We start from the raw sequence: 23342 nt of genomic DNA on the forward strand, positions 1-23342 counted from the left end.
TGCAAAGTTTCAAGGTCAAATGTTCTCTTGTTTTGAAGAAACAAAACAGAGAAATTCCTATATAAAGATAGCACGAATCTTGACACAAACTGAATGGTCTAGATAGAGGGTACACTGGTATGGGGGTAAAAAAAATCCACACTCAAAAAGAATGAAAAGACAACAAATTATTGAGCTGAAAAGGTAAAAACTCTTGCTCCTATGAGGAGGCCTACAACCAAAAGCTAGTAAGAACTTTTTCCAGCGAAAGTTGATATAGAAGACGAGTATCGCCTGAAATTCAGAGAACAATCATGGGATCCATGCATGGCTTCTGCAAAATTGCCGTCTGGAACATCTGTTCATCTCCGATAGAATTGGACATAGCTTCGAACTTGTCCACATAGATACCATCTTTTGATTTTAACTTGAATTTCACTCGCATATTAGTACTTTTTTCTTTAAACCTGAATTGCTTAGCCTCTTTGTCTTTAGTATCACACTGATCTGTGTAATACGTACTTGAACATTCCATGTTTCCATCCTTTTTGCTTATCTATAAAGACGAAACTATCATTTCATGCTCTGCAAAGAGTAATGTGTTCTCTCTATTTGATCACTACAGTGATAATGTGGTAAATCAGATAAGCAATTCAACTTTTTCTACCCTTTTAGCAAAGATATGGGATTGATCATGCTAGCTAGCTTTAAGCAGATTTGAGCATCATATCAGGAATTGCTTTAAGAGCAGTCAAAATGCTCTCATCTCACAAATACCAAGAAAAGAAAATCATATAATTCAAAATGCAACATAAAGTTGTATATCATGATATTTGACTTTCCATATAAGTAGACATCTACTGTAGAATATATTCTGCTAGCCCAAAAGGAAGTAATGATAAGATACTCTGGTAGATGCCTACATGCACCGAGCACGATTAGATCTTGTTCTCTTGGACGTGCGTATATAAATAGATGCTGGATGGAAGAAATACTACAAACCAAGAACTGAAGAGACCAAAGTTGAGTAGTGGTAATGCATTAGCAGAGAGCAAGCCTTACATGGCTGCAAGGGCCTTATCTCTGATAGCCAAGAATGACTTACCTGTGTCTTCTTCCTCCCTCAAGGCAGCTTAATTGGCCTTGGGGTGTGGTTTTATGGGCAGTCTTCTTGGCTAGCCTGAGTGGCTCCTGCCACCCATGCTAGGCTGCCTCTTTCATAAATCAATGCATGCTGATCTTCATGTTCCATGCATGGAGAACATTAGTTCGGTGTGGTCGCGAAGAGGTACCGTCTTCTAACTCGGGTTTTTGGGTCTGGTTTCCCTTATTAACTGGATCAATTCTCTTCTTCTTAATGCAATGAGGGAGCTCCCCTCCCTCTGACGAGGTTCCGTCAAAAAAAAACTCAGGTTTTTTGTGATGGCATGAAAGATTATAAAAGAGGAGAAAAAAGCCCACTAAGTCTTGTTAATTGTGCATAGTGTCCTTTGTCATTGACAATGGCATCTGGCTTTCTGTCTTTCTGGCTTTAAAAAACATCATCATCATAAAATCTAACTTTTGGCCAGCTGATTCCCCATTATGCAGTATAGTTTCTTCGTCACTTTTTCCAAAATTAGTTGTAGAGGCCACAATAAGCTTGAAGGTCGTCGAGGGATCGTGGGCGGAGAACCGCCGAGGAATAGTCATCAACCTCACCTCCGGCGTAGACAAGAAGATTCCAGTCGCCGTTGCTTGGTCCCTCTTTGTTATTGTCGTGCGAACGTAGATTGTGTGGGTAGTGTTTTGTGGTTGCTAGAGCTAGCGTCGTTGAAATGTTAAGTACAAAGCTGTCTAGTTTAGCCGAGTGAATAGCAAAAAACTACCACATTACGGGCTATCGTTCCAAAAAACTACTGCTTTTTTTAATTTTTCAAAAAACTACCACATTACGGGCTATCGTTCCAAAAAACTACTGCTTTTTTTAATTTTTCAAAAAACTACCACAAAAATGGTGGGCTGTTCCAAAAAACCCAAATTGTCATGTGGTTTAGAATTAATTCAAATTATGACAGGTCGGCCCCACTCCTAACCAAACCATTTGTTGATTGTCTGTTTGACCGTTATCTTACACGTAGGGCCCACACGTAAGCTCTCTCTTCCCTCTCTTCCTCTCCCTCCCTTATCTTTCCCCCTCCCGAGCCATGGCTGCATGGCCGCGGTGGCATAACAACGGCCACCTCCCTTCCGCCGGCGGAGGCAACCGGTGAGCAGCTCCACAGCCCATGCCTCCTCCTACCTCCCCATAGCTCCACACGCCCCCTCTCGCGTGGCGGCCAAAGCTGCGTTGCGCACCCTGTGCGTGGCGCTGGTTTCCGGCGAGACGTGGCGGCGCGACGGATTTTAGGCGGCGGCCGAGCAGATCCGGGCAGAGGCGGCGTGGTTCCAAGCGCCGGGCAGGAGATCCAGGCAGAACCAAGACCGGAGCAGCCATGCCCGGCACCACCTCCCCTTCGGCGAACTTCTCCTCCGTGCCATGAGCCACCGCGTGGCCGCCACCTCCTGCCACTGACATCGACGAGGACGCGTGCGGCGGGTGGTGCACCGGCAGCCGCCACTGCGTGAAGCTCCGCGACGCCGAGCTAGACGAAGACGGCCCGTGGTCGTTGCAGGGTGCGGCTGACCCACCAGCAGCTGCGGAAGAGCGGGAGGAGCGGGAGCCACCGCGTGCAGCAGCAGGAGCAGCGGCTCCGCCGTGTGCAGCGGCCGGAATGCCCTCGAGTTCCGCCTCCAGAGCAAGGTCGGACGACGTGCACAGGGTCCCTTCGTCGGCTCCGGCGATGAGCTCGCCGACAGGGACCCGATTGCTTTTTATACTTTCTTGCAGGGACCCGATTGTTTTTTTAATAAAATTACAGGGACCTGATTGCTTTTATTTTTCCTATAGGGACCTGAATGCACTTAAAAAATATGTGGGGCCCACCTGTCATAACCTGTTAACGGTCAACCTAACGGTCAAAAATAACGGTCAACCTGACGAGTGGACCCGAGCTGTCATAATTTCGTTTAAAACTTAATGGTTCAGTCACTTGGGTTTTTTGGAACAGCCCACCATTTTTGTGGTAGTTTTTTGAAAAATTAAAAAAAGCGATAGTTTTTTGGAACGATAGCCCGTAATGTGGTAGTTTTTTGCTATTCACTCAGTTTAGCCAGTGGTAGCATCCCTAAGCTGTTGAACTGTATCTGCATGATCATGTTTATTTTCTGAGATGTAAACTTGTGCCTGTTGTAAATCATGTTCTATGTTGATCCACACTGTGTGCCGTTGTTTGGCAGTCTTCTGTATCGCTCAGGAAGCAAGAAAAGGATTAAACACTACATTATTTGGTCTCGTCGGAATTTGGTGAAATTCAGGTAAGATCAACACAGAAAAAAACAATGAAGCTGCAGCAGTTTGTATCAAGCTCTGTACGTTTTGCTTTCAAAGAGTTCGTAATCACAAAGTCCCAGGGTTGTCCACTGTGCATCAAAGTTTGCCGGGAATGTTGCTGTTACTTCTCATCACTTCTGGTGGTTTAATAGAAACAAAAGAGGTTATAAAAGGGATTTGTAATTTTCAGCCATATCTATCAGGAATAAATGGATTCCGGTTAGCATTTTGATGCCAGTTTCTTCCTTGCAGACTGACTATTTCAATGAACAACGACATACTCGCTGCCATGATAATCATGAAAAGAAAACTATGAAGTGCAAATAATCATGACAATGGTCGCACAACCCTGAAGATTTCCAAGAGTCACAGTTGTCTGAATATTTCGAAGCTCTGTCCTTTTAGCCATTTTTTGGGTGGTAGTAATCCTAGGCTGTTGAACTGTTTCTGTGTGATCATCATGTTATCTGGGTGAAGAGATGTTATGGTACTCTCCTTTGTTAGTAGTATATGTATTTTTTCAGATTTACGTTTAAGCTTGTGTATGTTGCAAGTGCCGTTATTTTGGTAGTCTTCTGTATCACTCAAGAAACAAAAAAGGATTAAACAAGTGCAGCCATACGTACAAAAAGCACCATTGTCGACGTGCAAACAGTGCGAAATATCAGCAGAAATTTATTTAGGCCTGTAGGAATGGGGTGAATGCAGGTGAGAAGATGAACAGAGACGCTGGAGCCGAAGCTTGAAGCTGCAGCTTTCCTGTGAAGCTGACTGAAATGCTGAAGCTCGGGCAGTCTTGGTCCATTTTGTTTTGAAGTGTTCTTTACAAGCCCAGGGTCGTCCATTTTGGTAGATTCTGCATCGAAGTTTCCCGGGAATGTTGTTATTTCTTATCAGTTCTGGTAGTTTAATTAAGAGTTAAATACACTTGAGGTGCCACAACTTGTCCTACGCGGGCAGTTTAGTGCCTAAAGTTGCAGAATACACGAATGGTGCTCGAACTTGTTCGGCCGTGCAAATACGGTGCCTCCATCTGTATCCGGACGTACGTCCAACCCACATGGCATGCAGGAAAACCTCACAAATTAGAAAGAAAAAAAATGCGTGATACAGTATTGAACCCGAGCCCTTGTTATCATGTAATATATCTGTGTCAATTTTGATCAATATCTGTGCTTGTATGTGAGAGATAAAAAGACAAATTCATATAAAATTCAGCTTGTTTTTTGGCCATATTTTTGTTTTTCTGGAGGGTATAATATAACCTAATTTCAAACAAAATTTGAAAGTTACTTAGAGCATATGCATACGTTTTTGTGCGAAAACAGTTAGCTATTTCTGAAACATTTAAGTGCCAGTTTTTAGCCTTTAAAAAAGCGTGCGTAGTGGCCACCATACTCCAAAAAATAACTTCTGTTGCAATGTACCTCTCCAAACAATTTTTATTTATATATGGCGCTTCTATGGACCCACATCATTTTTTTTTCTCAGAGTGATACATGGAAAGCGTCTACATAGCTTTCAAGCTAAGAGGTGAACGCAATGCATATTTTGGCCGAGAGCACAGATGGAGCCGTAGTTGACGAGGAGGTGGCAGGTTTTAAACTCCACCATGATGAAAAAAAATCCATGTTATTTCCATGTTTTAAACTCCTCACTTTCCCCCCTATCAGCCATGTACAGGTGGGTCACCACCATGCTGGCAGGCCACGCGGGCTGGACGTATGTTCGGATACGGGAGGAGGCACCGTATTTACACAACTGAACAAGTTCGAGCACCAGTTTCATGTATTTTACAACTTTAGGCATTAAACTGACTGCTCATGACAAGTTAAGACACCTCTAGTGTATTTAACTCTTTAATTAATACAACCAAAAAGAAAAGTAATCTTTAGGCGCAGAGCTAGAACCTGGGTCTGTGATGTTGTGGATGGATGGACTTCTACAAGTCCTGGACCAAAGAGGATTTCAAGCATACCTTGTTGCACTGCAATGTAAGCCTTGTGGATCAAGCATTTGTACTAAGAAGATTAATGAATGTAAATTTTATTATAAGTGACATCAACAAGAGCTTAATAATGATGTAATATAACTAGAGAAAATGGCTGGACCAAAGGTATGTTGCAGCATCTATCACAGATATATCTAGTGAAAACGTGACCCGCCAGATCTATAAGCATGTCCTATGTTGCTTTCCTTGCAGCATGACTATTTCATTAAACAATGGCATACTCTTTGCTGTGATAATCATGAAGGAAAAAACCCAGCAAGAACTTCACCGACACCTCTTAGAAGCATATTTATGATAGCTCCTTACAGTCAACGTTGTGACAAAACACGAGTATCGCCTGAAATTCACAGAACAATCATGGGATCCATGTATGGCTTCTGCAAAATTTTCGTTTTGAACATCTGTTCATCTCTGATACAACTGGAAATAGCTTCGAACTTGTCCACATAGATATCATGTGGCATTAGGTATCAGCGATGCTAATACTTTTGCTTTTACCCGGAATTTCACTGGCATATTAATTCTTCAAACTGCTGAGAAACACCATAGAGGGAGCACAGTGAAATGTTATTTTAATAGAAATGCTTACCATATTTTATATCTGTCAACGGAGTAGCTTGGTTTGTTAGATTAAAATATATTTTTCTTCAAATTATTGATGTTTATAATTGTTTTTTTTCTTTCGCTAAAGAAGACTTCAACTTAAGTGAAGTGCTTTTATCTATGCCCTGAATTATGTGCACACCTTAAGTTAGCTCCATCATTTATGCAAGTCCACTGATTGCTGATATGAACAGGTATATGCTTGAGAAATTTTTTAGCCTCTTCCGTCTTTAGTATCGCACTGATCTGTGTCATATGTACTTGGTCATTCCAGGTCCCCATCCTTTTTGGCTTATCTGAAGACGAAATTATCGCTCCATGTTGTGTAAAGAGTAGTGCCATCCCTCTGTCTGAACACTATAGTGATAATGTGGTAAATCAGAGAAGCAATTCAACTTTTCCTGTCCTTTTAGCAAAGATATGGGATTGATCATGCTGGCTAGCTTTAAGCAGATTTGAGCATCATATCATGATTCACTTTCAGAGGAGTCAAAATGCTCCCATCTCACAAGTCCCAAGGAAAAATCATATAATTCAAAATGCAACATAAAGTTGTATATCATGATATTTGACATTCCATATAAGTTGACATCTACTGTAGAATATATTCTGCTAGCCCAAAAGGGAGAAATGATAAGATACTCTGGTAGGTGCCTACATGCACCGAACACGACTAGATCTTGTTCTCTTGGACGTGCGTATATAAATAGACGCTGGCTGGAAGAAATACTACAAACCAAGAACTGAAGAGACCGAAGTTGAGTAGTGGTAATGCATTAGCAGAGAGCAAGCCTTACATGTCTGCAAGGGCCTTATCTCTGATAGCCAAGAATGACTTGCCTGTGTCTTGTTCATCCCTCAAGGCTTAATTGGCCTTGGGGTGTGGTTTCATTGGCAGTCTTCTTGGCTAGCCTGAGTGGCTCCTGCCGCCCATGCTAGGTTGTCTCTTTCATAAATCAGTGCATGCTGATCTTCATGTTCCATGCATGGAGAAAGTTAGTTCAGTGTGGTCGCGAAGATGTGCCATCTTCTAGCTCGAGGTTTTTCTATGATGGTATGAAAGAATATGAAAGAGGAGAAATAAGCCCATTAAGCTTGGTTAGTTGTGCATAGTCTCCTTGTCATCGACAATGGCATCTGGCTTTCTGGCTTTACAAAACATCATCATCATAAAATCTAACTTTTGGCCAGCTGATTCCCCATTATATAGTACAGTTTCTTCGTCACTTTTTCTAAAATTAGTTGTCGAGGCCACAATCAGCTTGAAGGTCATCGAGGGATTGTGGCCGGAGAACCACCGAGGAATAGACATCGCCCTCACCTCCGGTGTAGCTGAGAAGATCGTCCTGCTTCGTTGTCGAGACGGAGAACCGCCCGGCGGACCGGATGGCGCAATCGAGCTCTCGAGGCGGGTTGTTTCCGTGGACTTAGGAGAGAAACTGTTGGTTGCTCTAGTCGCCTCTCTGTCCGGTTTTCTCGGGAGGGTACAGCTGCGTTCAAGCCGGAGAACCATGGCACGAGCCACGGCGTGTGCGACCTCTGTTCCTTCAAGATTCAAGTTGCCGTTGCTTGGTCCCTCTTTGTTATTGTTGTGTGCACGTAGATTCTGTGGGCAGTCTTTGCGAAAGTGCTATTGTGAGCTCGAGCTCACAGGCACCCTTTGCTACAGTGCAAACAAAAAAATATTTAAAAAGTTCAAAAAAATCTGAAATTTTTTGGTAACAAACATTGATATATTTTTTACATGCGTACAAATTTTCATGACAAAATGACATTCATGCAGGTCTCAGCAAAAAAAACAAAATCGATGCTCCAAAATGCTTCCAAAAACAGTTTTTTTGGAGCATGATTTTGTTTTTTTGCTGACACCTCCACAAATGTCATTTCATCACGAAAATTGGCACGCGTGTAGAAAAAACATCAAAATTTCTTGACAAAAAAGTTCAGATTTTTTTAAATTTTTTTACTATTTTTTCGGATTTTACTGTTCATCCAGGATAACTGGTGCCCGGGATCAATTCCTCCGCGTCCCAGTGTTTGGTGGTTGCTAGAGGTAGCATTGTTGAAATGTTACAAAGCTGACCAGTTTAGCCAGTGGTAGTAGGACACGGCAATTTGGTGCCCGGACACAGCTGGACCCGAAATCATGTGCGTCCGCTCTTGTTTTGGGCTGCATGAAAAGTGGCATTTAATGGTGGGTTGTGGACCGTGAAAATCGGAGTAATTCATCGTATATGGTACGGAACAGGGCGATACAGTGGGGCCCATGGCAAACGCCGTGTGAATTTAGATTTTTTGTTCAAAAGGACCCCTGCCGAGATGAATTGCCAAAAAAGACTACCTCTGGATCAATTTGACAAAAAGGACCCCCTCAGCGGTGGCGGCAGGCGCGGCAGGCGACACGTGGCACCTGCCGCCACGCCAGGAGGCGGCGGGCCCTGCCGCCACCGCCGGAGGCGGCCACCCCAGCCGAACGGATTCCCCACAGTGCGTCGCGGCGCGACGGAACGGGGCGGGCCAGGTGGGCCCTGCCGCCACCGGGCGAGGCGGCCAGCCCTGGCGCGGTCGCTGCCTGGCCGATAGGCCCTGCTGCGAGCGGGCCCCGCTAGTGGGCCTCGCCGCCACAGCCTGAGGCGGCCTCACCTGGCTGACAGTGCTGGCCGACAGCTGGTGCTGCTCGGTTGCCGAGGCGTGGGCCCCGCCGCCACTAGTGCAGGCGGCCGTTGCTGCATGCGCGCGCTGATTCCCGAGCCGACATGAGCACTGTGGTAAATGGCGTTGATTCCCACGTGTATGTGATTGCTTGTTGCTAATGATGCTGATTTTCATGATTGAGCGGGAATCCGATGCGGTGTGCTAATTTCACGGGCTCGCTGTTGCAAACTAGGCTGATTCCTTGCAGTGTGGATCTGCAGTGTGACCGACATGAGAACTGAGGCAAATGGCGCTCATTCCCATGCTTTGAAAATTGCTGCTGCAGGTGAGGTGACAGCACCCAAGAGCGTGATTTCCGCGCGGGGATATGGACACTGATGCCTGCTTTTGGTTCTGTAGTGCCGACACTACAGGGATCCTAAAATATCCCGCCCAATTTCCTCTGTTCTCGCTTATTTTCTCGCCATCATTAATCGTCTGAGCCGATAAAAGAAGACACCGAGGCTCTCGTCCAGCCATCCTAGAAATCGCCAGTGCGCAAAGTGTGTACACACTTTTTTCAGTCGATATGAGTTTGCCTTGTTCGGATCAAAGCATTAGGCCGAGGAAAATAAAGACTGCAAGTTTGCCTCCTGGGGTGGCAGTCCTGTGGTGTTGGTGTGGCGATCTTTGCAAGGTGAAGGAGGTGACGGATTTTTCATATTGGTTGGGCATGAAGTTTTTCATGTGCGCTAATTATGAGGAAGATCCTGCCGTAGCTATTTCAGAGTACGACAAGCCTCCGGTATGCTTTAACCATCACGAATAGATATTGTTGGTATTTTCATTGATTCTTTAGTAACATTCTTGTTTCTTGTTGTAGTCTCCTTCGCCTCTGTGCATGTACTATCATTGGATTGACACGGAGAAGCCGGCTTGGGCAGTGACTGAGATTCGTGAAAGAAGTCGCCGTGCATGGAATAGTTTATTTGCGGAAGAGCGACGCGAGAAGGCGGAAACTGAGGAGAAAGCAGAGCAAGAGAGAGAGTTAAAAGAATACTATGTGGAGCAACACCGTTTTTTTTAGGAAATGGGAAGGAAAAACAGGGAAGAGGCTCGTCGCATGGAGGAGCAGGAACGACAGCAAAAGGAGGCTCGTGAGGTGGAGAGGCAGAGAAAGAAAGAAAGGGCTCATGAGGCCAAGGCAGCAGAAGAAGCTGGCGATGGAAAAGGAAAATATCCACGCTGGACTCAGTAGATTCTTGTGGTAGTATTTTAAATTTCGCAATCATTTGTATCTTTATTTCTGCACTTTAATGTAGCTTTATTTCAGGAGTTAAATGTAGGTTTATTCCTACAATGTATTTTATTTTCAGTTGTGCCGTGCCGCTGTGGAAAAAAATATAGTTTTAGAATAAAGTAGTGGCATTTTCTTTCCCTCCACTAATATCGAACATCGTGCAACAACTACAAAATAAAATTAAGATAGAACATAATGCCCTACAATAAGAGAGTACAAACTAATAATGCAAGTACATCCGAATTAAACGGTAGAACTGGAATACAGCTTAAAAACTACATGAAGGCATCATCGTCATCCTCCATCGATGCAGAACTCTTGCCCTTCGAGGATGTAGAACTCTTATCCTTGGACGATGCAGAACTCTTGCTCTTCGAGGATGCAGTACTCTTGCCCTTAGACGATGCAGAACTCTTGCCCTTTGATGATGCAGCACCCGGAAGCGGCGGCATGAAGATATCATCTTCATCCTCGCTCTCCTCAGTCCATAAAAATGGATGATTTTCTGCAGTCCTTCTGAAAGTTTCACTCTTCGGCTCCACTACATTCTTCCTGTTGGAAATATGCCCTAGAGGCAATAATAAAAGGGTTATTATTATATTTCCTTGTTCATGATAATTGTCTTTTATTCATGCTATAACTGTATTATCCGGAAATCGTAATACACGTGTGAATACATAGACCATAACATGTCCCTAGTGAGCCTCTAGTTGACTAGCTCGTTGGTCGACAGATAGTCATGGTTTCTTGACTATGGACATTAGATGTCGTTGACAACGGGATCACATCATTAGGAGAATGATGTGATGGACAAGACCCAATCTTAAGCATAGCACAAGATCGTGTAGTTCGTTTTGCTAGAGCTTTTTCAATGTCAAGTATCTCTTCCTTAGACCATGAGATCGTGTAACTCCCGGATACCGTAAGAGTGCTTTGGGTGTACCAAACGTCACAACGTAACTGGGTGACTATAAAGGTGCACTACAGGTATCTCCGAAAGTGTCTGTTGGGTTGACACGGATCGAGACTGGGATTTGTCACTCCGTATGACGGAGAGGTATCTTTGGGCCCACTCGGTAATGCATCATCACAATGAGCTCAAAGTGACCAAGTGTTTGGTCACGGGATCATGCATTACGGTACGAGTAAAGTGACTTGCCGGTAACGAGACTGAATGAGGTATTGGGATACCGACGATCGAGTCTCGGGCATGTAACGTACCGAATGACAAAGGGAATTGTATACGGGGTTTGATCGAATCCTCGACATCGTGGTTCATCCGATGACTTCATCGAGGAGCATGTGGGAGCCAACATGGGTATCCAGATCCCGCTGTTGGTTATTGCCCGAGAACCGTCTCGGTCATGTCTACGTGTCTCCCGAACCTGTAGGGTCTACACACTTAAGGTTCGATGACGCTAGGGTTGTATGAATATGAGTATGCAGCATACCGAATGTTGTTCGGAGTCCCGGATGAGATCCCGAACGTCAGGAGGAGTTCCGAAATGGTCCAGAGGTAAAGATTTATATATAGGAAGTCTTATTTTGGTCGCCGGAAAAGTTTCGCACTTTATCGGTGTTGTACCGGAAGTGCCGAAAGGGGTTCGGGGGTCCACCGGGGGGGTCCACCTGCCCCGGGGGGCCACATGGGCTGTAGGGGGTGCGCCTTGGCCTATGTGGGCCAAGGGAACCAGCCCCAATAGGCCCATGCGCCAAGGAGACTTGGGGAGGGGAGAGTCCTAAAGGGGGAAGGCACCTCCAAGGTGCCTTGGGGAGGATGGACTCCTCCCCCCCCTCTTGGCCGCACCCCTTCCTTGGAGGAAGGGGCAAGGCTGCGCCCCCTCTCTCCCTTGCCCCTATATAAAGGGAGGGGAGGGAGGGGCAGCCGCACCCATAAGCCCTGGCGCCTCCCTCCTCCCTGCAACACCTCCTCCTCCTCCCGTAGTTGCTTAGCGAAGCCCTGCCGGAGTTCTGCTGCATCCACCACCACGCCGTCGTGCTGCTGGATCTTCATCAACCTCTCCTTCCCCCTTGCTGGATCAAGAAGGAGGAGACGTCATCCGCTCCATACGTGTGTTGAACGCGGATGTGCTGTCCGTTCGGCACTAGGTCATCGGTGATCTGAATCACGGCGAGTACGACTCCATCAACCCCGTTCCATTGAACGCTTCCGCTCGCGATCTACAAAGTGGTATGTAGATGCATCTCCCATGACTCGTTGCTTAGATGAACTCATAGATGGATCTTGGTGAAACCGTAGGAAAATTTTAATTTTCTGCAACGTTCCCCAACAGTGGCATCATGAGCTAGGTCTATGCATAGTTCTCTATTGCACGAGTAGAACACAATTTTGTTGTGGGCGTAGATCTTGTCAACTTGCTTGCCGCTACTAGTCTTATCTTGCTTCAGCGGTATTGTGGGATGAAGCGGCCCGGACCAACCTTACACGTACGCTTACGTGAGACCGGTTCCACCGACTAACATGCACTAGTTGCATAAGGTGGCTGGCGGGTGTCTGTCTCTCCCACTTTAGTTGGAGCGGATTCGATGAAAAGGGTCCTTATGAAGGGTAAATAGAAGTTGACAAAATCACGTTGTGGTTAATCGTAGGTAAGAAAACGTTCTTGCTAGAACCCAATTGCAGCCACGTAAAAGATGCAACAACAATTAGAGGACATCTAACTTGTTTTTGCAGCAATTGTCATGTGATGTGATATGGCCAGAAGTTGTGATGAATGATGAATGATATATTGTGATGTATGAGATCATGTTCTTGTAATAGGAATCACGACTTGCATGTCGATGAGTATGACAACCGGCAGGAGCCATAGGAGTTGTCTTTATTTTTTGTATGACCTGCATGTCATTGAAGAATGCCATGTAAACTACTTTACTTTATTACTAAACGCGTTAGTCATAGAAGTAGAAGTAGTCGTTGGCGTGACAACTTCATGAAGACACGATGATGGAGATCATGATGATGGAGACGGGGAAACGAGTGGCGGGGACATATGGCGGGAAACGAGTGGCGGGGACATATGGAGGGAAAGCGTTGGCGGGAAACGGGTGGCGGGAACATATGGAGGGAAAGCGTTGGCGGGGAAAATATTGAGGGGAAAGGGTTGCGCGAAAACATAAGCCGAAGAGTGGAGCGGGATAGTATGGCGAGAGATATAGGCGGGAAAAATTGTTCCTGACTGGTGCATTTTTATTTCAGCATACATAGATGTTCATTTCGAAAAGTCTGATACAGACATATATAGATACAATGGGTCGCACATAGATGAATCATTGTAGTCGACGACGGCCAGCTGGCCTTCCCTTCGGGCCGGAAAGCTCCAAGCGATTAGGTGGTCGAGGTACACGAAGACCGCGACCGTACTCCAGTTGGTCTTCCTGTGAACCTGATAGGTGGTGGAGTCTGTAATCCTTGTTGCGAACCTGATGCGTAATTGTAGGCGTATGGTTGTTGTGACTCCTCGGGGATAAAAGATGGGCCAATAACATCCTCTCTGAAGAAATCTGTATCTACATTGTAAACATTGTCGCCAGGTTGGGTGTACTCATCGTTCCAATGTACATCAGGTATGCCCTGCACATAGAAACATTGTAAACAAAATCTGTTAGAGGATAATATGTAATATCACTGTAAATGCATTAAAATGTAAACATGCCTACCTGATCAGATCCCTCGCCTGTATTATCTGGACATTCTACCTGGTACTGGTTTAAATCTGGGACACGAGTCTCCTCGGGCATGGAGATCCCTCGCGTGGAGAGATACGGCTGAGATCCCTCACCTTGAGTGTATGTGCCATATCCTGTGTATGCATATGGGTCTGGGGAAAGATACAGCTCGGGCATCGAATCCAAGCCCATGCCATGGTCCTGCGATGTCTGCCCCTGACGAAGCAACACCGAAGAAGAGCGATGTAGTGGCAGAGAAGAGTCATGTCGTGGCAATGTCGTTGTAGCACTCGGACCCTCCCCCCGCTGCCCATGGCTTGTACGCGCCTCGCTCGGTCTGGACAGGCGCTGCACTTGGTCTGGCTGACCTCGGTACTGGCATGTTGTACGCTCCAGTGACAACGTCGTCGCCTCTACCACATCTCAACTTTGTTGCGATGTATTCTTTAACACGTTTATTGAATGACTTGACAGCCCTGGGCGGCATGCTTTTCGTCGCCATCTGCCCTATATCGTGGGCAGTTTGAAGCTGGAAAAAATATTTTGTTGTTATTTGGCTGAAATGATTATGAAATGATGGACATGAAAAAATTATTAGTGATTACCGCCCGGTCATGAAAGTAAGTTGCATGCAGCTCGACGGGTCTCTGCATCTGCTCCTCTTGCGTGAGATTTGTTGGTATCATAGCTGGTTGACCGGCCAGGCTTGTACACGTGCTGATGCAGTATCACTGCTTGTACGCTTGAGCTGTACTTCCATCATACAGTCTGCAAATTATATAATAACATCAACCGTTGTGATGAATAATGTAAATAAAATATAAATAAATGTACCTAAGTTGATACACTATATTTGCTAGCGCGTCATTTTCCCACTTCTGTACCCATTGAATGTTGCGCTCCCTCCAATCGTAAAGACTCCAACCGTGGCCCATATTGCTTAGCCTGCAAATTATGTAACAAAGTGTGAGTTCAGTAAATTAAAAAGGACACTAACTATTTAGGGAGGTCACATCTTACTTATGGGTTTTCTCGTCAGTACATCTTGGAAAAGGTGGTGGAATCTCCTGATACAGACCGAACTGTCTCATGACACGCTCTGGGTTGTAAGGCTCAACACACCACATGAACAATAAGTAGCAGCGAGTCAGCCAGAATGCACTATCGGTCAACATGCCTGGTGTGATGGGTCGTATATTAAAGACCATCTGTACATGCTCCTGAGTCCATGGGTTCCATGTGACTACAGACTCATCAAGTGCCTCAAACTGCTGGTGGTATATAGGGTAACAATTTTTCGCTATACTTGGAGACCAATGTTTCCGTGCCCTTGTCCACCTGCTCGCCATAGTTACACAGCTGCCCTCGCCATAGTCGTATGGGTGTATGGGATTTGTTATACGAGGTCGTCCTACAGGGAGGTATTCCCAGGACCACAACTGTAGAAACTCGTAGGGGACACAAAGTAATGGAGCTTTTTTTGCGAAGGAAGTTTTTTGTGTGGCATCACACAAGCCTCTATATGTATGAGATAGAATGGCAAAACCGAAGCTGTATTTTGGATGCTCGGGTAAAGGTTCATCTACCATCTTCTCCACAATGTAGATGAGACCAGGGAGAAGTACGTCCCCATGTGAATTTGGAAACATAACCCCGAGGAGCCACAACAAATACGCAAACAAATGTCTTTTCCTCGTCTCAGAATCAGCGAAGCTAGAAATATTAAGAAAGTTATCATGAAGCCAGGTGAGTGGGATGCCACGAGGGCCACCAGTACGTTGTGATTCTGGCATTGCCATCCCAAGACGGTCTGATATATTTTGTGCCCAAGTTTTAGACACTCGTGGAGAGACTAACGGCTCACCTCTAATTGGAAGAGCAATGATCATAGAAACATCTTTTAGTGTAGGTGCAAGCTCCCCAAAACGAAAGTGAAAGGTGTGGGTTTCAGGTCTCCACCGGTCAACGAGGGATGTCAAAAGGGATGGGTCCGAACGTAACTGGGATTGGTCTTCGCTTGATGTGAGCCTAGCAAAAGCATGTAGTCCATAAGCGTCAAGGTGAGGAATGAAATAATTGTGTATTGGCCAGGTTTTCTTTATGGTTCGAAGTCTGAAACTCCGATAATCATGTTCTTTATTTGGGTTTAAAAATAGATGGCAACGGTGGCCGGCGTCATGGGGCCCCTCCAAAAGCCGCGGCACTTCAGCCATAGCCTGCACACAAACATACAAAGAAAATACAAAGAGATTCAATGTACAATAAATATAAATACAATAACACAAAGAGATTCAATAGTACAAAGAGATATAATTTATATTAATTAGCTGAAGTTAACATCACGGGTATAATAATACAAAGAGATTCAATTTAAAATAAATATAAATACAATAACACAAAGAGATCAATAACACATCATGCGGTGTTGTTCGCTCGGTACGGGCATTCCCTACGTGAATGTCCAGGACACCTACAAACGCGGCATCGCCTTGGTTCTCCCATCTGGCTATGGTCCATGTCATTGCGATGACGCCTAGACTGACGTCGTCCCTTGGCGGTTCTCATCAATTCGGCGTTCGGAACCCATTTTGGCCCATCTGAACACAACATTTTGTAGTTCATATCAATGCCCCAGGCCCAGAACTCACCATTCCAAGTGTTGTACAGATTGTACATGTTGAAGTACGGTGATATGTATGGCTCAACACTGATTTTTTGATCTGCAGCCGCCCGGAGCACATGACTACAAGGGTAGCCCTCAAGCTTGGGCTTGTTACACGTGCACTCACATGACGTTGGGCCGAGGGTGACAGCTTGCTTTTTGGATCCTCTGTGGTGACCCTTAACGTACTTGGCTCGCACATTGACCTCCCACTTATTTCTAAGTGCGTCCACTTTCCTACACCCATGGCTTTGGGACTTCTTTGCTTTCTCGTCCAGATGTCTTTGCATCTTCTTGGACCATGGCTTGTTCAATTCAACTTGTGCTTTAGCCACGGTAACCCTGTCTGCAAAGTATGACAATGTTCGGTTCCAAGTTTCTTCAATTAGGGCTGTGATAGGCAAGGCTCTCACCCCTTTAAGAACACCATTGTACACCTCTGACATGTTGCTGGTCATTATTCCATACCGAGCCCCGGTGTCGTGAGCCTGCGCTCACTTGGACAAATCAGGGCAATTCTCGCCGATCCACTGGCTCAAATTTATGGCCGTCCTTCGACTCCTCCGGTCTTCTCTCTGCGGCAAGGCAGCGCGCTCGATCTCACCATTGATACCTGCCCAGATGGCATTCATTTTGGCTTGAGTTTTCTGCATGCACATCCTCTTGAATAACTTGAACCAATCCTTATTCTTGAATTTGGAGTAAAAGTTTGCTGCCAAATGCCGCATGCACCACCTTCCCTCTAGATCAGGCCACCCCCACTCTTCTAATGACTGCTTAATTATGTCAAGAGCACTTAATAATCCTGTGTTGCAATCAGAGATGATGCAAACACCTGAACGCTCTTTCACGACACCCATCTTCACGCAGCTCAGGAACCACAACCAGCTATCTTTGTTCTTGCTCTCGACCAGTGCGTATGCAATAGGAAGAAGCTGATTATTTGCATCTGCTGCAATCGCCACCAATAGTGTGCCCTTGTACTTTCCGGTGAGAAAGGTACCATCAACTGATAATACCAGGCGGCAGTGCCTGAAGGCTTGTATAGTCTGGGCGAATGCCCAGAATAAGCGGTCCAGGATTAGCTCAGCCGGGTTCTTTGGGTTCTGACGTTCTCTCCGCCAAACTTGAGTCCCCCTATTAGCACTTGCTATCTGATGAAGCATTCTGGGGACATAAGAATAGGCCTCCTCATAGGTTCCATACAAGTTCTTGAATATATTTTCCTTCGCATGCCTAGCCTTGCTGTAGCTGACAGGGAAGCCAATCTGATCTTCTGCATCTTTTTGCAAAGCCCTAACACTAATGTTGAGACTTCCTGCACAATTGTTTCCATCACCTGTGCCACATATCTTGCAGTCACATTGCAGTGATTTGAAAGAGTCCCAGTTTGCTCACAGCTATGCTGCACTATTTTTGTGATATGCCATGACTGACATACCCCAGGCTTCAGTCTAGCGAGAACTCTTCCGCGACAACCTTTCGCGGTGTGGATGCATATGACCTTCAACTCTTTTTTATCAGACTGCTTCACGTTTTGCTGGTGGTGGAGGGCGATTGCATACCTATTAATTGCTTGGTAAGCAGACTTCTTGTCTGGGAAAACCTGCCCAACCTCCATACTCCCCGCTTCTAGGCCAGAAACAGAGTGAAATTCATTTGTGATGCTCATATCCTGTAAAAACCCAGGTTGTAGTGACGCCACGACCGCCCTCTGGGGAGGAACATCTTCTTCTTCGCTTGACTCGGAAGACGCGGAAGAGTGATCGTCATCATCCAGCGCCTCCGGCAATCCCTCGACGTGTTCACTCATGTCAACGGCCGCAGACCAATATCCTGTGTCATACACAGGCTGGTCGCCCGTCGGTTCCGATGGGCCGATGCTAGGGGCTGATGTGATGGCCAACTCGACCTCACCGCCCCTGCTACTGCATCCGGCAACATCAGTGACCGAAATGAACTCCACATACACCATCGGCTGACCAAACACTGGGTTATTGGGATTGCTTGCAAACCTCACGTACGACCCCACGACTGATCACCTGTGAGAGGCCGCAAACCCCAACGGGCAGCTGTACCATCTTTTGCTCCGTCAGCGACGAAGGCCTCCATTGTCATTTTTTTCCCTGCATCCCTGGGCCAAACACCGCTCGGATGCACCTTCTGACAGCTGCGTAACCCACGTTCACCATGTCTCTAACTACAACTATAGTCGACTCACACAAGGACACATCCACCCCTAAAGGACCATCCCGTAAGACGTTCCCATAGTACACTAATAAATTTTCCATAGTACCTAACCAAAATACATTTTTACATTTCAAACAATTAGTAACTGAACATTTAGTAGTACTACGATGACAATATTTACATATCAGACGACTAAAATAATAATCGTATTTTCGTTACAAATATTCATTTTGTTTTTAGAATCATTTGCTTAGACTTTTCGGGGTTGTTTGGTTAACAGGTATTTAGAGATTTTTTTTCTCCAACTCGTCTATGAGCGTCACAAACTAAAACTCTCTTTTTTCTCTAACGACTATTAGTAAAAACTATTTTTCTTACAACAGGTTATGACAAAACCCATGGTAATTACTCGCTATCCAAACAACCAGTAAACATAATAGTACGTTAATAACATTTTAATATCATATGAGTAAAACATTTAATTTCTTTCGGCTTTATATAATTTTTTTTCACATCATACGATAACAATCATTTACCTACAAATAATAATATTTGCAGCAGCATGCACATTATTCACAATAATACATCAATACAAAAAATATTAACAAAATTACAGTGTCATTTTTCACCTTAGCTCCAATATGGATATGCTTGCGAATGCAATTAAGCGTCAAAATAGTTTCAATAAATATCCGTCGCCCATACTATATAAACCTCGTCAACCTATTATCACATTAACAACAATATTACACACGGATTTTTCTTCCTGCTAACAAAAGTATGAAAATAGCACTTCCATGTATGTGTTCATCACCTCAAAATGGGACAGCGAAAATGGAAACACAATTTCTTCAATCACGTCTTCTCCTCCTTGTTTGCTACTAAGATGAATTATTTTACCTAATTACATACATCATTAAGTACATTAGCACCTAATCTTAACATATAAAATTTAGATTATTGCGACATAACAAAGTAGACATACGGTTTCCTAACTATAGACTTATTAATAAACATACCACATAAAATAACATACCACATGAAATAACATACCGCATGCAATAAATAATTACAGTACAATTTTTTCTTAATTACCATATTAAGATTTCCCGCATGTCAATAGTAATGGACGCACCTAACATTGATGCAACATCTTCAACCTACTATTTCAAAAAATAGTTTAAATGCTACATCTCTCGTCTGAAATTATTTCTAACCTCTAAGCACTACCATCACATAGCTAATAACGAGCTAAAGGACGAACTAATTACCACCCTGCATGCATAAATAAATAAATGTATTGCAAAGCTCATACCTTGATCTTCAACTTCGTAGTTCACTTTGCACGGCTATTCCTACTACAGAAACTCCAAATGACTCCTCCAAGTGCTGAAATAATGCCTAAAGCAACATAGAATACACACTTAGGAACTAATCAAATAGAATTAAAAACATCATGCATGCGAATGAAACCAACAAAAATGGATAGATCTTACCTTAATCTATCTTTTCTTCAACTTCATCATCCTCAAAATCCAACTCTAAATCGCCCTAAATCACGAGTGAAAGTGCTTACTGAGCTTTTTTTTCTCTCTATACTTAGAGACTTAGAGAGCAAAGGAGAGGAACGAGGTTACAGAGTGCTTGCACACGGAGCTGAAGCATGGCATATAAAAAGGGAGAGGATCCCTGTAGTGTCGGCAGCCTCGGATTCCCGCGCGTGAAAATCAACATCATCAGCAACAGCAAGCAAGGAGCAAAAGCAAAGCCAGAGTGATTCCCGCCCGTGAAATTCGTCGTTTGCCGCGCGTCGAAATCAGCAAAAGCAACAACAATCAACGAGCCAGAGTGATTCCCGCCCCGCCAGTTTGCGCGCGTGCGAATCTGTGCCAGGAAGACGCCGCCAGCAGCAGTGGCGGCGGGGCCCGCACCTCGCCTTCCGTGCAGCAGTCAGCGTGCACCAGCTGCTGTCGGCAGGGGCGGCCGCCTCAGCCAGTGGCGGCGAGGCCCACTGGCGGGGCCCGGGCGCAGCAGAGGCTGTCGGCCAGGCAGCGACCGCGCCAGGGCTGGCCGCCTCGCCCGGTGGCGGCAGGGCCCACCTGGCCCGCCCCGTTCCGTCGCGCCGCGACGCACTGTGGGGAACCCGTTCGGCTGGGGTGGCCGCCTCCTGCGGTGGCGGCAGGGCCCGCCGCCTCCTGGCGTGGCGGCAGGTGCCACGTGTCGCCTGCCGCGCCTGCCGCCACCGCTGAGGGGGTCCTTTTTATCAAATTGATCCAGAGGTAGTCTCTTTTGTCAATTCATCTCGGCAGGGGGTCCTTTTAGACAAAAAATCATGAATTTAAAGTCTCCTGGACGTCTCCGTGTGGCGAAGATTCTGGACCGTGGCGCATGAGAGGAAGCTGTAGCTGGGCCCATCCGTCGTTGCAGACGCGTCCTTCCGTTTAGCCCAGTCATGTGCCGCACACCTCCATTCCCATGAAAAGAAAAACCAACAAAAACTGGGTCGTCCCAGCCGGCTGATGCCAGCGCCCGCTGACCAACCGCCTCGGCGCCGTGCGCGAGCCCTGAGCGAAATCCTGCAGCCAGCAGCCTCCGCGACCTCCCACGGCACCCCGGCAGCTGCCATGCATGGCCGACGCTGTCAGCCTGGCTGCGGACAGTCTTCTCCTTCTCTTTCTTCGACATCTGCGCCAACGCTCGCACGTCCTCGCCCATGGTGAGCACAGGGTCAATCGCAGCGAAGCTCCTACGCCGAGTGGCCTCATCATGAGGCGACCGGGGACAAAGAGAGAAATAGAGGCCACAAACTGGTCGTGGACGTGGCGGCCATGGGTGTTCAGCTCTGTGCATACATGTAGTGATGATACTCACAATATTTCATGTGTGTGCGCTGGTGTGTGCGTGCCTACAAGACTGAGAGGGCGAGGCTGTGGCTTGTTGCATGGTACCGGACTGCGAAAACATATTGTGGAGCATAGGCTCATGGGCACCCCCTTATCTAGCCATCCATTTCTGCATCGCGATTCGTGCAAGAAATTTTCTCTTTTTTGTTTCTCTCATATAGTTCAACATATGAACTTCAAACTTTTCAGCGCAACAAAACATTCTTAACAAGAATGTGGGAAAAAAAATTAGATTTTTTCATGCATCATAAATACTAAAAATAGAATTTTTTAATTAAATAAATCTCATTTTCAATATTTTTGTTGGACCAAAAAATCTGAAAGTTTTATCCCACATTCTAGTAAGAATGTTTTGTTGTTCTGGAAAGTTTGAAGTTCATATGTTGTTTTGTTTTGAAGAAACAAAAAAGAGAAAAATTCATGTACTAAGTTAGTTGTGTAGTACGAATCTCAAAGCAATAATGAAGGGTAAAGATAAGAGGTGTCCAGGAACCCAAGATCAAAAAATCCACCGTCCGTGTCTTCATCAACATATCCTTCTCCTTCCTCGTCTCTCCCAGCGCGTCGCCTAGTCCCCCTCCAAGTCTACAGGAACAGAAGCTCGTCGACCTTCCTGTGAAGAACCACGCTGTGGATGTGTAGCACTGCAGCCAACACCAGCAGTGGCTTCTCGGTTGTTTTCTTCATTGGAAGAACATGCAGGGTGGCAAGAGATGGAGCGCCAAGCCGAGCGGAACTCCCTGGGGCGTGCAACGTCGGGTGAGTGCCACGAACAGAAACACATGCAGCATAGCTGGTTATCCGGCGTGACCGCGTGAGTGGCGGTTCAGCAAGGCCCAGGAAAAATGCGGGGCCGTTGGAGGAGTTTATGGACCGAGGTAACGCTGATCTCAACGAACAGCAATAAATGCGACGAGTCCGTTTAAGTTTCTATCCGAATATGCAGCAGTTTGGTGAAATGCAGGTGAGATCAACAGAAAAAACGCTGAAGCTGCAGCAGTTTGTATCAAGCTCTGCACATTTTGTTTTCAAAAAGTTCTTAATCACAAAGTCCCAGGGTTGTCCATTGTGCATCGAAGTTTCCCAGTAATGTTGCTGTTACTTCTAATCACTTCTGGTGATTTAATGGAAACAAAAAAGTTTATAAAGGGGATCTGAAATTTTCAGCCACATCTATCAGGAATAAATGGATTCCGGTTAGTATTTTGATGCCAGTTTCTTACCTTGCGGACTGACTATTTCATTGAACAACGACATACTCGCCTGAATGCGCAGCACTGCAGCATTGATCTGTCGTTAGCCTGCTTGCATGAGACTCTTCGGGCCAGATTTGAATGCCCAGCCCACGAGCAGAGCAGACCAGCACGCCTCACATCAAGCACTGCATCGTGTACATCCAATTCCCGATTCAGCCAAGGCAAGATGCTCCAGACTCAGCGCCGCCAGGGAGCAGCTGCACCATCACACATGCACCCTACACAAACTATTCCGTTCTTTCTTCTAATTGCACTTCATGGCATCATCTCAAATTTTCAATCCAATTTTCTTATAGGCTGCTTCATAAAAAAATCCTATAGGCTTATCTGAAATTATTAGTACCGATTTGGTAGCATGAATTATTCAAGCAAATATTGTTTGCGAAGTTTTACAAAATTGTAATTTATGCACAAATAACTCGCCATGTGTAAGGCCGGTCAGTGCAGAATTTGGTTTGGTTTCAAAAGAAAATGAGATGGTTCAGCATTACGATGGTTTTCAGAATAACTGAGCACTAACTAATGCCTTGTAGAACTGAAGTAGTATAGTTCAAAATTTGAAAAAAATTGTGTTCTTCTTCAGACTGGCCTGCCCAACTATTTTCTTTGTAGCTCCGCCACTGGCTGAAGCTCCAGCAGTTTTGGTCCATTTTGTTTTGAAGTGTTATTTACAAGCCAAGGGTCGTCCATTTTGGTAATGTTGTT

At 45.4% G+C, this 23342-nt stretch overlaps 1 long non-coding RNA gene across 2 annotated transcripts; it reads right to left on the bottom strand.

The window, feature by feature from the left end:
• Window positions 1-19190: 19190 nt before the first annotated feature.
• On the bottom strand, window positions 19191-20110 carry LOC123047387 (uncharacterized). 2 transcript variants are annotated; one of them, XR_006422979.1, is made up of 4 exons: window positions 19975-20110; window positions 19794-19879; window positions 19293-19378; window positions 19191-19201 (listed from the first exon to the last, which is right to left on the bottom strand). It is a non-coding gene; the product is annotated as an uncharacterized lncRNA (long non-coding RNA). The 2 variants fall into 2 exon arrangements; XR_006422978.1 differs by lacking the exon at window positions 19191-19201 and having other exon boundaries at window positions 19212-19378.
• Window positions 20111-23342: the final 3232 nt, after the last annotated feature.

This window comes from Triticum aestivum, chromosome 2B (assembly GCF_018294505.1).
Source record: "Triticum aestivum cultivar Chinese Spring chromosome 2B, IWGSC CS RefSeq v2.1, whole genome shotgun sequence".
Classification (NCBI taxonomy): Eukaryota; Viridiplantae; Streptophyta; class Magnoliopsida; order Poales; family Poaceae; genus Triticum; species Triticum aestivum.